Here is a 12,358-nt window from a genome sequence, read left to right as displayed (position 1 = left end):
TATATTTGACATCTATTTTCTATGGTTAATAACATCACTTGTTGAGTTAGTTTGCATATTAATTTTATTTACCTCTTTGCTGTTAACATATGACACACTGCTGTGTCGCTGTGTCCACATCTGCTGCTTTCACTGGAAATCATTTCTGAAGTGAAGGGGACCCACTCTAACTATATAGGCCATTTTTCCCATGGTTTCCACCAACTATATGACTTTTTTTAAAAGATTATTATAGAGAGGATGTAGCTAGTAGCAGAGTGCTCACCTGGAATGTGCAAAGTCCCAGGTTCCATACTTGTTGTAAATACACATGATTTGTGATATTTAGACATCTTCCCTGCAAAGCTTTACTTATAAGCTGAGGCTATATTCCCAGGGAAGCAACCTTTGTAAACTTCCCTAGCTCTCTTTCACCAATTTTAGTAAAAGAAGAATGTGATTATACTATCTTTTGAGATCACCATGCCTTTTCCAAATACTTCATTAGCTTTAAAAATAAAGAAGGAACAACTTTTTATTTTTATTTTTTGGAGAGAGACTTTTGCTTGAAGTCAAGAACATAAGGAGATTCCTTTGTTTTGGGGAAAGTTCTTTTGGATTAATAACAACAACAAATCAAAATTTTACCCAGGTGTGGGTAAAATTACCCAGATTACAGATTCATGTCTTGGGAGGCTGGGGCAGGAAGATTCTGTCACAGGAAAAAGGAGAACAATCAAGCAAACATAAATCACCCCCCGTTTTATATGTAGAAGAAAAAGTATGTAGAAATAGTATTCCCACATTAGAAAGGTATATATACTAGTTTCCATCAGAAAATATGGTGCACTACACGGCAGATTTACAGGCAAGATGTTCGAATGGCATTTGTTGTCGTTTGGCTTTTAGGTTTCAGAACAGGGTCTCCTGTTGTAGGTCAGGTGGCCTTGAGAGCCTATTTCTGCTGCCTCCACCAATGAAATGAGGGTATTGTAGGTACAAATAATGGCTGGTGTGTCAATGATTTCAAGATCCACTTAACTTCCCCTCAAGGCTGATGCCTCTGGGATCTCAGGAACTACCTTGTTTCAATTATGCAACTGGAGTATTACTTTTCCCCACATATGAGATTTTACTCATGATTTAAATTGCAAGTTTCACAAGTTAGAACTCTCGTCCTATTCTGAACTTGTGACTTCTTGAAGTGCAACCTGTTTGATATTAACTTTAAGTCCTTACTTTACATTGAGACTTCATACAAATTTAAGAAACTAAGATTAAACTGTCACAACCATATTTCAGCTATAGTATAATGATAGTTACTAATTAATGAGAAAGAGCTGAATTCCACACTAATATTTTGCAAATTCCTAAACACTTAGTCCAGTCCTACAGCTTTGAGCATCAACCACAGCATGCAACAGAAGTCAGAAGTTGGATGTGTAACAAACAGTATGCTGAGTGGGCACCATTGTAATCTGAGTTGGGACAGTGCAGACAGCTAAGGAGAAGAGGAAATGAAAAGACTAGTCTTTAATTGGGAGGAAGCATAGGGAGTAAATGAAATGAACATTTCCAGGAACTACACCCACTTCTTTGGACTTGTCTGAGGGTACAATGGTAACAAAACATCTCATCAAGTAATTTTTAGAGGTGTTTGAAAACTCAATTAAGAATACTTGTTTCAACAGCTACAAAACAGCTCATTAGAGGCCCCTTGTGATGGTGTACCTGTCACGTTCCAGACCCGTCATTTCTCTTGTACAGCGTTGGTGGTAAAAGTGCAGAAAGACAGAATGAGAAACAGAAGTTCAGAAAAGCCTTCCAAAGAATGATACTATTGCCAGAGGAAAGAGCTTTTTTTTTCCATTGCTATAAGCCAAAGGGCAAGACCAGAGCCATAGCTGCAGAGGCTGGTCTATGATGGAAAATGTAAAAAACCCAACCATTTAAGGGAAAAAAAGCCACAAGAAGAAAAATCTCTAGCTTGCATTATTTTAATAAATTCTAGTTAAAGGTTTTTTTCTTTTTTTTTCTTCAAGTGACTTAGTCAATTCTCCCAATGAGTGACAATTACTGGGCCCAGAAATTAGTTATTTTGAAGTAATAAAACTGAAACTATAAAGAGACTGAATTGGGTCCAGCCCAAACCTCACTGGGAAAGGAACCTACCCTTTATTGTTTTTCCTCTGACCAAAACAAAACACATGGCTTAGAAATGAAACCTCAGTGGGAGTGCAGGGCTTTTGTTTAGGGAAGCTGGACACTGGCCATGCAACTATATGAAGTCAATCTCAGGATTCAGGCTGTGTCTCACAAGGTAATTTCATTTTTGTCCTGGGTCTCCATTTAGAAGACATTCCCAACAGGCGACTGAAGATACAAGGAGAAACCGATTGGGGAGAAATCAGCACACTGATATATAAATGCCCCTGGCAAGGGTTAAAGGTGTTGGGTCAATGGGGGGTTAGAGGAGTCAATGGTGAGAAAATCAGTGTGATTGAACAGGGCTGTGTTGTAGATTAGCAGGAGGCAGATGGCCATGAGGAGACATAATGTGCAGAAATGGAGGGACTGGGTTCTTTGCCTCAAACCAGCATAGGAGGCCAGGACCTCTTTTGTGTAACCCTTTCACACATTTCCTTAACTGGTCCTCATGTGGAAAACTTCCATGGGAGTCCCTCTCTACTTGATCTTTTGCATGCTGGAGTATCCTAAATGTGGCTCCAGAACTGGATAGAACCCCCACTTACCCGGGCAGAGATGTCTTCCCTGGGAGGATGTTATCTGGTTAAAATGTTCCCAGGAGTATAGGCAGAAGTTACATGAGGTTTGTTACCACCCAAGTTATATCATGACATGTAATCTCCCAGCTGCTTCTTGGGTGAATTGTTATAGCTGGTAAGTTTTGTGGTTAATAAGTTTCATTCACCTAAGCCAACAAAGTTTTAAAAAGTCACAAAGGGCATTGCTCCTAATAAGTTATGTTTGAATGTCTGGGAATTTCTTCACATCATGATCCCCCTAAACCCATATCCATTATTCTTTAGAACATTATTCATTATCCATTACTTAAGGGCATATAACTGCTTTAGAAATGATAAAGAATTGGAAGAAATGAGGAAAGGGAAAATAATCAGAATATATTATATGAAAAGAAATTATTTTCAATTAAAAAATAATTGATAAAAATGTCACACAGGGTGGCACCTGTTTCAAATACTCTCATACACTGGTTTTAGTTTAAATATATCTGGTGTTGAATATTTGGGGGCTATCACTATTTAAAACCCAGGTTATAATAATAGCTACTATTTACTAAGCATATATTATAGCTGGGTAACACAGGAAGCGTTCCCATTTTACATGTAAGAAGAGTTCTACAGATGTGAGTTTTCCATAGTAACTAAGTAATAAGAGGCAGGTATGCTGAACACCAGGCACTGTGCCTTGGGCCAGTGCCATTGACTGCAACACTTCTTCACAAATCATACATGCTCTTCCCTAACTTTCTGTTACCATCACAGAAATCATGAGGAAATGCCCATGAGTCCCTCACATCTACTGTTCTGACACTGTTGTCAAAAGGGATAGATGCTGTTTACCATGTCTTTTTCACAGAAATGGTCTTTTATTATAATAGTAATAACTTATTTGTATATGCTAAAATTACTTGCAATGTCTAATTTAGAATATCAGATGAAATTCCTGTCAACCTAATTCATTTGTGAGGGGTCAGAACAAAATTTTTCTATATTTTGCAAACTGAAGGACATTTTCTATAGAACTTGGGTTATTCTTCTAACATTTATTTTTCTGCATAATAGTCATGACAGGTGTATCTCACTCACAGTAAGGCAGGTGAAAGGACTAGTAATGTTTGCTGTGGGGTTGCAGATGTGAGCGGCATAGGCCACACAGGAGAGCCCAAGAGTCCCAGAAAGGCCCAAGAGTGAACTCTCTGCCCTCTTTCCTTTTGTGAAGCTCTGTTGCTGCTCAATGGGTGTTCCCACTTTCCTTCAAAAGTTCCACAGAGTTTCTACACCCTTGTCCTTGCAGCTTCAACATAAACACTGAAGTCATGACTGTGCACACTGTACTAATGGCAAACACTTCTAATCAGTGGCTCAGCATTTAACACTTAGCAGCAAAGGTGTGGGTTTCAACTTGCATACACAAGGGCAACTCTCAAAGTGGTGTGAGCAGCACTCCTCACATGTGTCTCTAAGCAATGGCAAACATTCTGAGCAGGGTCATCATTCTGCTGTCACTCTAAGACACTTTACAACAACCAAGAATTCTTTCTATAATCAGTAAGTACTGCAGAATAGAGTTCACTTATTCCTGCACAGATTCGTGGAGAGATTTGTTTCATGTATCTCCCTATCTCCTGAACTGAAATTCTATGACTCTTCCTCCAGTTTCAGAATCAAACTAACTCTCATCTCCCTCCACTGTGTCAAGTTCCTCCTTATCTGAAGGCATCGCCTAGTCAACTCAGTCATCCTCTGCTTACTCTAACCATAGCTTTAAAAACTAGGACCCTTTTTCTGGTTGCAACAGACCCCAGCATTTAACTGATTAGTACACGAGCTCATAAAGTCAGAAAACTTTTGTAGGTTGCTTGATTTCTTCAGAGGCTTTTCTTTTTGTTAACCCTCCACTCCCAAGTCATTTCTGACTCATGGGTATAATTTAACTTTTAATTTCATATCACTTACTTGGAATTTTCTTTTCCCTTCAAAAATGTATTCTTTTTTTCTTGACCTATCTTGAGGTAGATGTCCTTCTATTTCACTTTGAAGCCAGTCACAACTGATGTACTCAGCTATTCTCGGTCCTTATTAACAACTTGTCACTAGGCACCAGTGTTTTGTCACTTCCACAACAACTACTCCTTTTACAGAAACAGTACAACCAGAATAACACTTGCCTTCACTCTCTGAGAAATAAGCATGTAAATAATTCAACAAATCCTGTTGTTTTGCCAAAACAAGATACCTAACAAGTGCCCGCATGGCTGATTGGTCTTCCAGTTGCCATTTCTGCAGGTCATTTGGGTGCAGCAATATGGTGTTTACATGCTTTCTTTGTAGAGGCTGCAGTCTAGGAAGTGGAGAGGTGGCTTGGTGGTTAAGAGACCTTGAGCACAAACCGGAGCCAGAGTTCAGATCCCACAGCATACCCATAATGCTATGAGAAAAAGAGGTGAAAGACTGCTGGAAAGGATCGCCAGGGTTTGCTGGCTTGCAGCCTAGATGAGAAAAAACATGAACCTTAGTTCAGTGAGAGACCTCTGTCTCAAAAAAAAAGGGCAGAGAATGATAAAGGACACCTGATACTCACTTATGGTCACCTCATGTAGGCACAGAGTCCTCATACATGTGCACACACATAGATATATAGATAGATAGATAGATAGATAGATAGATAGATAGATAAGACAGAACTTTAAATGAATTGCTGTCTCTATTGATTTTAAAAATTACATTTTAAATTGGCCATTAAATCTAGCTGCATTCCAAAATCAACTAGGAATCTTATTTGATAGAGAAGCATTTTCTAAGACCCTACCTCAGATTTCACCAGAAACCCGAAGTATTTTAGCAAACAAGGCCCCACAAGGCTTTGACCAGCACTAGAGATCACTGTAGCCCACTCTGTCATGAGTGATAGTGATACCTTCATTTCAAAGCTCTACTGGGAAGTTACAAGTGTTCTGATAGGCATCTTAGTATCTCTACTATTGTGTACAATTAAATACTTCTCTTTAAAGTGAACTTTACTTTCACATAGCTACAGGGGTACTTGTAACTCTCAGAAGGTCTTGTAATGATGTTATTACAGCTATCACATCACATAAAAAATGCCAGCTTGATGGTCCAATGTTTGTATTCAAACTCTGAATTTTGATGTCTATGTTTTTCCTATTTGGCATCTTTGTCACTGTAGTTTTCGTCTTGGGGTTTCTATTGCTGTGATGAAAGATCATGACTAAAACAACTTGAAGAAGAAAGAGGGTTTTGCCTTATACTTCCATAGCACTCTTCACCACTGAAGAAGTCAGGAAGGAATTCACACAGGGCAGGATCCTGGAGGCAGGAGGTGATGCAGAGGCCATGAAGAGTATTTATTACTGGCTTGCTCAGTCTGATTTCTTACAGAACCCAGAACCACCAGCCAGGGATGACTCCACCCACAATGGTCTGGGCTTTCCCTCATCAATCACTAATTAAGAAAATGCCTTACAGTCAGATCTTATGGAGATATTTTCTCAGTTGAGATTTCTTCCTTTCAGATGACTGTAGCTTGTGTCAAGCTGACATATAACTAGCCAGCACAGTCTTCCATGCTGTCCTTTCTGTCCCTTCCCCTTTTCAACTTAAGAAAGTTTCAGGTTCTTCTGCTTATGCCAGTGCCTTCAGTCAAATGCATTTCTCTTGTATGTCTCTCCAATGTGTAAAATCTCTTTCATCTCTTGCCAAATCCTTACTGTTGTCATCCTGCTCATCAGATGTTTATATCATTATATATTCCACTCTCAGGTCCTCTTTTCAATTGTGCAATAACCACTATACCACAGAAACTTTCTATTGTCAAACGTATTTGAATTAAAGAATGGATCAAAGAGCTCATCACCAATGTCCCTGAATGCTCCAGTTTGATACCATATTCCCTATATCTCAGTCCTAAGCAATATTTCCCATCTCACAACAGTGAATCACATGATACTGTAATTACCCAATGCAATTCGAGCTGCATTTGTGGAGAACTTATGTACACTTGCTGGTGGTTCATGAAACAATGTTTATTTCTTAATCACATTAGAGTCATAACAGTTACTCTTAGTTTTTCATATAGTGATTCATGAACACAGACAGCAGGGAAGTCAATCCAGGGTACCTACATAGCTCTATGCTACAGAAGTTGGTAGACGATTCACACATAGGAGCTTTGTATTGAAGTGAGTTAGGGAAATGCTGAGTTAAGCACAATTCAGTAGAGCTGGTTATTTTGCTTTTCCCTGGCTCTGTTACTTCTTCAAGCTGTCACTATCCTATTATGCACCATCCAGATATTAGGATATATTTTAGACACCTACACTATGGAGGTACAACTCTTTATCTTTAGTTTTTCATGGCATAATGGGTGGAAATAGATGTTAACATATCACACAATAAAGATTCTACCATAAACTGTGCTACCTGCTGAGAGGGGAAGCTGATTGGTTGCTCTGAGGGCACCATTGAGGGAAGCAACCAAGCTTTTCTGAGGATCAGAGAAGGCAAACACAAGGAAGAAGGGTACCTAGGTATCAGAAAGGTTTAGGACTGGCAAGGGAAAGAATATCTACAGATCCGAAGGTAGATCACAGGGGCCTGCAATGTGTCTGTGGAAAGGCCAAGCATTTCATTGTTTTTACAAACAGCAAGTCTCTCAAGGGCCAGATCATGGAAATAGCATATTCAATAGGCATTTTTAATATTATAATATTTTCTTTATGTGAGTATGTGTGTGGTTTGTATTTTGAGCCAGGGTTGTCCTTTAACTCCTAATTCTCTTCTCTCAGCCTTCTAAGTGTTGGGATTACAGCCAAGTGCCACCATACTACTGTGGGATGGACATTTTTAAAAGATGACTCTAGCTATTTGAATAATATGGAGCTCCATTAGGGGGCTTGCTGTGGAAAATGAGAGTGATGGGGCCAAGTCTTGTATTGCTATGGAGAAAGAATGTTCAAATTGAGGAATTTTGCTCTAGAATTGTTTTCTTGACTGTTCTTCCTCCATACTCATGGAGAGAGCTTAACAACCATTCTTGGCCATTCCTAATCTTCTCAAGACATTTGAGGAAGATGTTTTCCACTCTTATTACAACATCCTTTCTTGCCTATTGACCCAGGGTGGGGCTGTTCAGCAGCTCCCACAATTCACTTGGGCTATCCTTAACTTCCATGTCCTTTTACTCCACATATTCAGCTCTGCTTAGGACTTTGGCTTCTCCTTCTTTCTTGGGCTTGGGATCTGTTTAAAGACAAAATTCCTTTATCCAGTTAGCTTTTCTTCATAGCCTCTCCAGTAAGGGAAGTGAAAGAAGATGCTTGTATTTGTGCATTGATGCTGACCACATGACTACATAACCGCTTCTATGCAGGACTCCAGAACAATTGCTCAGTATCCAGAAATTCTAGTTTCAAGATAAATAATAACCTTGTTTAGTTCTCCATGGAAATATTATTGGAAATAGTTCTTTCTTATGCTGTTGGAGAGCACATTACCAGAACGGAATCTGTTTAAGCAGGCATAATCAAATCAGTTTAAACTGCTGATTGCTGTGGGCTGCTAAGAAGGAAACAGTGTTCTTCAAATATCCCTTTGCCAGAAGTGGCGCCTGGTCATTGGACCCTATACAGTCCTGCTCGGCACTTTCCATGATAGTTCAGAAAGAAAATTCTAGAGCCAGTGAGCCTGGATTTAACCCTAAGCTTAGGGAAACTTGGGTGAGTTGTTCAGATTCTATGTGCTTCGTTTTCCTTGGTAAAATAGAACAATTAGAGTAAATGAGCTAAGAAGCATGGAGAATGAGAACAGCACACAACAAACAAATGCTGCCTGTTGTTACTGCCAGTAATGGAAATGCTGGTCCTGAGCCAGACACAGGGATCCATAGAACATCAATCCTGCAGGCTGAGGTAATTAACAGCACCTCTTCCGGTTCATCCTTTTCCTCGTGCAGCCACATTCATTAGTGCACGTTGGCACTTTTCACAAAGGACACATGGTAGGGCACAACAACCATATTCTAACCTATGTCTCTAACTGAAGCTCTGAGGAAATACAATGAAGAAAGGGAAGATTTCATTGACACACTAGGAGTTTTGGAAACTGTCATTACAGCTCTAAAAACTGTGTTGTTTTCTATAATCCCTTAACAGAGAATGAGGACTTTTGCTTATAACTTAACAATTTTTGTTTTTAGAAGGAAAATTTTGGTGAAGGAAACAATAATATTTTTCCTTGACTACTTAGTGAATTTCATGGTTCCACATTATTAAACCTGAACACATCTCAGCCTGTAGAACTCTACAGTACAGATGACAATACTGTCTTCGTTCCAGAGCTGCTAGGCATTTTAACCTAGAATAATGCCCAGCAGAGAACACATGCCCAGAAACAGTGCATTGTTCCTCTAGCATGAACCGAATCTCACAGAGTATCATTTGCTGTCTGGAACCTTTTGTGTTAAGTAAATAGCTATAACTGAGACCTGAAGAGCTGTTTCAGTTACTAAAGTGCTTGTCACACAAGCATGAGGACATGAGTTCAGATTCCTCTATAGAAGCTTGGATGTGAGAACACACCTCACATCTCTGTAATCCTAGCCCTGCGGGATAGGAGTGAAGAAATAGGAGCATCCATGGATATGCCAGCCAACCTTTGTCTGAAAATATAGAGAGCAACTGAAGCACCCAGTGTTGGTCTCTGGCCTCAACATAGCAGCACACATGTGGACTGAGTGAGACCCACACGGTCATGAAAACACCCTCTACATGCAAACTTAATTACCCACCCTGCAGACAATAGTCTGCAAGACAGTGTTCCTAACTATGATTAACGGAGTTTGACACAGGAGTGTCCCCATGTGTGGAGACCAGGGCTCCCTCCCTCTGCCTCTCCAACCTTACAAAGGCCACACACACAGGGTTGCTCTGTATGAATCTGAGCAGCCTGGTAATTAAAACCTCACTTCCTGGTTAGAGCAAAGCAGAAAAGCAAAGGAGATTCTGTGTGAGCAGCAATGGGTCTGATTCTCTTTCATCTGCAGGGCTACTCCTTGCACACTTCCTGAGCAGATGAGTCACTTCCTAAAACTGTCCTTTAGGGGAAGTCCGCTTCTAGGACTTCAGCAGCCTGCTTGTGGCTCAGAGAAGTAGGCCACCTGTCACTCACAAGCAAGTGGAAGTAGCAGCTGTATGCCAGTCATTCAGTTTTCTCCTGACACCAGCTGTGAGAAGCCCGCACTCTGCTAGGATAATCTACATTCAGAACTTTTGAGAAGTGTAGCAAAGAAGGCCGCGCTCTCTTATGTCATAGAGCAATCCAAGGCACAACTTACACAAAATGTTGACTCCAAGTTGTCTGGGGGGAAAATGTGAGTTTTTTTAATTTTAAAAATTTAAGATACCTTTATTTTAATGTGATCCAAATTATACTTGGGTAGGGAATGGTGTCTGGTGGCATATACCTATAATCAAAGCACTCCAAAGGCTGAGGCAGGAGGATCAGTTTAAGGGCAGACTACTACATAAAACCCCTGTCTTTAGGGAAAGAGGGTGGGGGAAAGCTGCTCTTTTCTGATGATCCTCATGATGAAGAATTTTCAAGTGACTAATGTGCTATACAGAGGCACCAGCCCTCAAAAGACAGCCTGCTCTTGGGTTCAAAAGAGCTACGGTTCCTGCTCTCTATCTCCTCTCAGATTTGAAGCAAGGGATACAGATGACTAAGAACCAAACCTGATAATTTCCTGAAATACCTTTGAGCCACTTAAAATTTCCCACAACAGTTCCCTCCTGATTTGTCCCTGCCTCTTTTTTTTTCCCCCACACTCAGGCCAAAGGCAGAAAAGCATAGAGACTGCTACCAGGCTTGCAGGCACACTGCATCGGTAAGACCATATTTGTAGGTACCCTGCACTGGTAGGACCATGTTCGCAGGCACACTGTACCTGTACCGGTGGTAGACCCACATTTGCAGTCACAAGGCTGAATTTCAAATATTATAAATATCAGTTGTGGATTTTGGTTTATTTTTAAAATTAGTAAGATCTCCAATTAGAGCATTATAGGTATTATAATACATATATACAATATATATTAGTTTTTTTAGTTGGCATGTAGAATAATCACTGCATTGTCATAACCATTTTAGCCTACCTGGCAGGACCCCCTCCATAGTTCCCCCCTGTGTTTTCTTTTCTCATGTTAAGAACATGTAATGGCATTTTAATTTCAGTTCTTATTTAACAACCTTCCTCTTTCTGCTGTGGCAACTTGGAGGAAAAGGCAGGTACACACACTTCAGGTCTCTAAGGCTCAGGGCACTATGATTTCATGTGTTTCTATCAACTGAACTTTTCTCTGTCCCAGAGTCCATCTGTAGCAGATGCAGAGACTTTTAGAAGACACAATAATATAATTTTAGAGCGTTTAGTATTTCACTATGGCAAGGCACTTGGCAGGAGGAAGGCTGTAGCTTATGGAATTAACCATTTATATAGTCACAGGAGAGTATTCTTGGTTTTCAAAGCCTTTCCTTTTGCCCTGGGGAAGGAATTAGGCATTCACTGCTTCATCAGTTGCTATAAAAAACAGTATTTATGAAGATCTTTAGCTTCTAGACTACTAATTGTTAATGAAGAATTACAATAATTAATAATGAAAAGTTTGTTACCATGAAAAAGGAAATAATCATGACAGATATAGTTTGAAGATAATGTTGGAACAGATTGTTTTCCATACAACTTTTTAGTACAACAATGCTGATGTTTGAGCCTGAGTGCAGAAAAGAGATATGAAAATAGCAGAATATTTTTAGTGGGCCAGATGAGTGTGGAATTCTAGCACAGGGAAAACATTACCAAGATGTAATTACATTATGATGTCAATAGTTCCCCAAAATAATGCATTAAAAATAAATTCATCTAATCAAAAAAGAACACACAGTCAGTCATTGCAGGAGATTGAGAAAACATAGAAAAACCTAGAGGAAACAAAAAATTAAGTTGTACCATTACTAATAATAAGAGTATTTCCTGTTCTCTTTTTATGTTTATTTTATTTTTATATTTATAGATAATCTCATGCATTCTACCTTGTTATGACATTTTTCTATGGGACATATCTATTATATTTGTTTTTTTATACAATCTCATTCCATTACCACAGTGCAGCCTGCCATGGGACATTTACTGTCCTTCCAATTTTCACTCTTCTAAACAATTCTGAGATAAATATCTACATAGTTAAAAGTTAGCCTAAACCTATGATTATACACTGATTAAATAAAAAAAAATGAAAGAAAAGAAAACAGAAAAAAATAAGCAAGCAAAAAACATAGCAAAAAAACCAAAATCAAACTTTTTGTCTTCTTATGTGATTCACAGAAAGCAGGATTTAAAACTCTAAATGCAGTAAGAGTAGATAGAGACCAGGCAGCCCTCAGACAGGCCACTAAGCCATCTGGACTTCAGATAAACCTCTAATTCAAAGTGGTACAAAATAACTCGGAATGTGGTGTTCTGCTGGCCTCTTCCTCACATGCAAAGCCTGGCGTTATGAGTAATCATTGACTTTAGATGAGTATTTCACATTTCCTGC

The 12,358-nt window shown here is 39.4% G+C and overlaps 1 protein-coding gene across 1 annotated transcript in view; it reads left to right on the top strand.

Moving 5' to 3' along the window:
- Positions 1-12,358, top strand: part of LOC127215282 (cubilin-like) — a gene marked incomplete at both ends in the record, with an annotated part of 174,129 nt that overhangs the window by 44,368 nt on the left and 117,403 nt on the right.

Source organism: Phodopus roborovskii, unplaced genomic scaffold (genome assembly GCF_943737965.1).
Source record: "Phodopus roborovskii unplaced genomic scaffold, PHOROB, whole genome shotgun sequence".
Classification (NCBI taxonomy): Eukaryota; Metazoa; Chordata; class Mammalia; order Rodentia; family Cricetidae; genus Phodopus; species Phodopus roborovskii.
This window is presented reverse-complemented; position numbering and strand designations above follow the sequence as displayed.